The following is a 4353-nucleotide window of genomic DNA, read 5'->3' as shown; positions in this document are numbered from 1 at the left end:
CGCACAATTACTGCCGCATCCCTGCTACTTTGCAGGGATGCGCCGGTAATTGAAAATATGACCCTTAGTGTCTAGCATTACGCAGCTCTTTACACTACACTCATACATAATTTCTCAGGCCAATGAAATGAACACAAAATACAAAACAAATAAGCATAGTAGCAAGCAAGTCTACTGAGAAGGAGAGCAGTGCACCTGAAATGCATAGAAGATTTTGAAATATAATTTACCTACAATGTAATCGGCAGCATTATTGCTCTTGGTAAAGAACAAAGATTTGCAAATAACAGAGCTGGATAAAACAGAGTAGTGATGAAATAGCTAGAAATAGCTACTACTACTCACCAAGCCCGGGGACCTCTACGCCGAGCGCGTCCAGCAAGTCCCGTTCCCGGTCCATGACATCCGTCCAGCGGTGGGTGGCCTGGTTATAGGTGCGCCGGACCCCAGAGAGCTTAAACATGGCCCGGCACACCTTCTCCCACCGCTTCCGGCGCTCCCGGATGCCATAGCCGGTTGCGATCTTGCCGCCTCCCAGGATGGTCTTGGGGAGGCGGCGCTGGACGTGGAAGATTAGTGCGGCCACCTCCTCCGCGCTAAAGATCTCCCGTGGCATCACTAGCTCCCCCCTCAAACGCCCGCACGGGAGCCGGGCACGGGGTGCGGGCCCTTCCCCTTCTCAGGGTGCTTCCCGGCTCCCTTTACCATGGTCTGGGCAGAAATGAAGTTAAATAATAAAGAAGAAATAGAATAGGGAAGAAGAAAAGAAAAGAGTTTAAAAAAGTAGTTTAAAATTAACAAAAAGTAGCAGAAAACACAAAAATATAGAGCTAGAAAAATAGAGGGATAGATAATAAGTAAAATAGATCAAATAAACTTCAAACAAGCAAAGGATGGCAGAGATTCAGAGAGGATACAGAAAGCATGCCCAGAACCATAGCAATGAATGAGAAACAAGATGGCTGCGCCCATTCACGATCGCGTGGGTAAGTTCGCGCGAGATTTTCCTCGCGATCACGCGCAAAATTGTACTAGCGAGCAGCACACTTTGCGAGATTACACATAGCGGCCAGAAACGGAATTACGTCACGCAAACAAGATGGCCGCGCCCGTGTACGACCGCGTAGGTAAGTTCGCAAACGTATCACTACAAGCGCCTTGCGAACACGCAAAAAATCACGCGAACATAAACGCTGCAAAAAAAAAAATAGTGTATTCGCACGCATTCGCGGCTTCCGAAATCGATCTCGCACGGATTCGCGCCCCGCAAATCGCGCGAAATTGCAGAAAAACGATTTTTGCTAAACTGAAAGCAATCACCAGGTGCAAAAGTTCAAACCTAACATTAGTAACCATTCACTCTAGTGCTTCCTGAGGGGCCCCTCCAGAGTTTAGTTGCCTATTTGCAACTATTCTATGACCCTGCTATGACCCAAACAGCAGGCTCATAGAATAGCTACAAGTAGACCATAAAGGTCCTGTGAAAAAAAATTGCACTGCAACAGAAAGCAAATTACAGATAAGGAAGGAAGCAGGTGCCAGCCAGACTGGAAGTTTCAAAATTACTGACACATTAATCACCCCCAAATTAATTCATGGCAGTTGAAGAAGGGCAGGTGTGCTTGCTTTCACTGCAACAGTAAGCAAATTACAGATAAGGAAGGAAGCAGGTGCCAGCCAGACTGGAAGTTTCAAAATCACTGACACATTAATCAACCCCAAATTAATTCATGGCAGTTGAAGCAGGGCAGGTGTGCTTGCTTTTTTTCATCCCCATAATCTACAGTGATAAACAAACCTAATGGGTGGCAGTGAGGATGTACCAGAGGGTGGCATGGGTGTACCAGAGGGTGGCAGTGGTGAAACAGAGGGTGCTGTGAACCTGTGATGATAAACCAGACGTAGAAACAACATAGTCGCGGCCGTTGCGAGCCGAAAAGTAAGTTCGCAATTGCGAAATGGTCCACAAATCCTCGCGAACGCTCGCCAACACAAAAACCGTAAAAATCCGCAAATTCGCGTATTTTTGCGGATTGCGAATCCGTAAATTCGCAAATTCGCGTACGCGAGATCCGCTAAATCCGCCCATGCTTACCCCATCACTACCCCCTACACTACCCAATAACCACTGCACTACCCTAAACCCTAAACCACTATCCTCAGCATGACCTACTACACTACACAAACACCACTGCACTATCCTAAACCCTAAAACACTACCCTTAGCACAACCCCATACACTACCCAAACACCACTGCACGAACCTAAACCCTAAAACACTACCCCAAGCATGAACCCCTATACTACCCAAATACAACTGCACTATCCTAAACCCTAAATCACTACCCCCAGTACAACCTCCTTCACTACCGAAACACCACTGCACTGCCTTAAACCCTAAAACATTACCCCCAGCACGACCCCTTCACTACCAAAACACAACTGCACTACCCTAAACCCAAAAACACTACCACCAGCACAACACCTTACACTACCGAAACACCACTGCACGACCTAAAACCCTAAAACATGACCCCCTACACTACACAAACACCACTGCACTACCCTAAACCCTAAAACACTCGAACCCAGCACAACCCCCTACAGTACACAAACACCACTGCACTACCCTAAACCCTAAAACACGACCCCCTACACTACACAAACACCACTGCACTACCCTAAACCCTAAAACACTAGAACCCAGCACAACCCCCTACAGTACGCAAACACCACTGCACTACCCTAAACCCTAAAACACGACCCTCTACACTACACAAACGCCACTGCACTACCCTAAACCCTAAAACACTACCCCAGCACGACCCTCTACATTACTCATACACCACAGCACTACAGTAAACTTAAAACACTACCCCAGAACTACCCCTACACTACCCAATAACCACTGCACTACCCTAAACCCTAAAACACTAGCCCCAGCATGACCCCCTATACTACACAAATACCACTGCTCTATCCTAAACCCTAAAAAACTAACTCATCGTGACCCCCTACACTACCCAAACACCACTGCATTACCCTAAACCGTAAACACTACCCCCAGCACAACTCCCTCCACTATCCAAACAGCACTGCACTACACTAAACCCTAAATCTACCCCCAGCATGACCTCTCACACTACACAAACACCACTGCACTACCCTAAACCCAAACACACTACCGCCAGCATGCCCCCTACACTACCCAAACACCACTGCACTACCGTAAACCCTAAAACACTAACCCCAGCATGACCCCCTACACTACCCAAACACCACCGCACTTACCTATAACCTAAAACACGACCCCCGACACTCCACAAACATGTCTGCACTACTCTAAACCCTAAAGCTCTACCCACAGCATGACCCCTACACTACACAAACAGCACTGCACTACCCTAAACCCTGAAACACTACCCCCCTGTACTACACAAACACCACTGGACTACCCTACACCCTCTACACTTTACAAACACCACTGCACTACTCTAAACCCTTAAACACTACCCCTAGCATGACCCCCTCACAGCACAAACACCACTGCACTACCCTAAACCATGATTCTACCCCCAGCACAACCCCCTACACTACCCAAACATCACTGCCATACCCTAAACCCTAAAACACTACCCCCAGCATGAACCTCTACACTACCCAAACACCACTGCATTACCCTAACACACTATCCCAAGCACTACCCCCTACACTACACAAACACCACTTCACTACCCTAAATCTTAAAACACTACCCCAACACTACCCCTTACACTACCCAAACACCACTGCACTACCATAACCCTAAAGCACTCCCTCCAGCACAACCCCCTACACTACCCAAACACCACTGCACTACCCTAAACCATAAAACACTACCCCCAGCACGACCCCCTACAATATACAAACACCACTGCACTACTTTAAACCCTAAAACACTACACCCAGCATGACCCCCTACACTACACAAACAGCACTGCACTATCCTAAACCCTAAAACACTAACACCAGCATGACCCCCTACACAACTCAATTAAGGTTCCACTCGCACAACCTTAAAAGATTTGATACTCTTTGAAATTTGTAGCGTGCTCCAGAGTGTTTATTCCGTCATACACTTATAGTAACATAGGTAGCCGCGTACCCCTAAACCTGGGGTGACGTCCTCTGGTCACTGCCTTGGTCCCTGTTAATAGGGTTAATAATTTCCTTTTCAATTACAGTTCATTTGTTTTTTGTAATTCTTTAAAAGACACTGGTAATTTCTTCAGTGTGTATTTATTTCGTCATTCCATAATTTTTAATCCTTTCCCATATTCATAATTATTCCAATGCATTTCGGCTTCACCATGA

Source organism: Lissotriton helveticus, chromosome 2_1 (assembly GCF_964261635.1).
Source record: "Lissotriton helveticus chromosome 2_1, aLisHel1.1, whole genome shotgun sequence".
Classification (NCBI taxonomy): Eukaryota; Metazoa; Chordata; class Amphibia; order Caudata; family Salamandridae; genus Lissotriton; species Lissotriton helveticus.
This window is presented reverse-complemented; position numbering follows the sequence as displayed.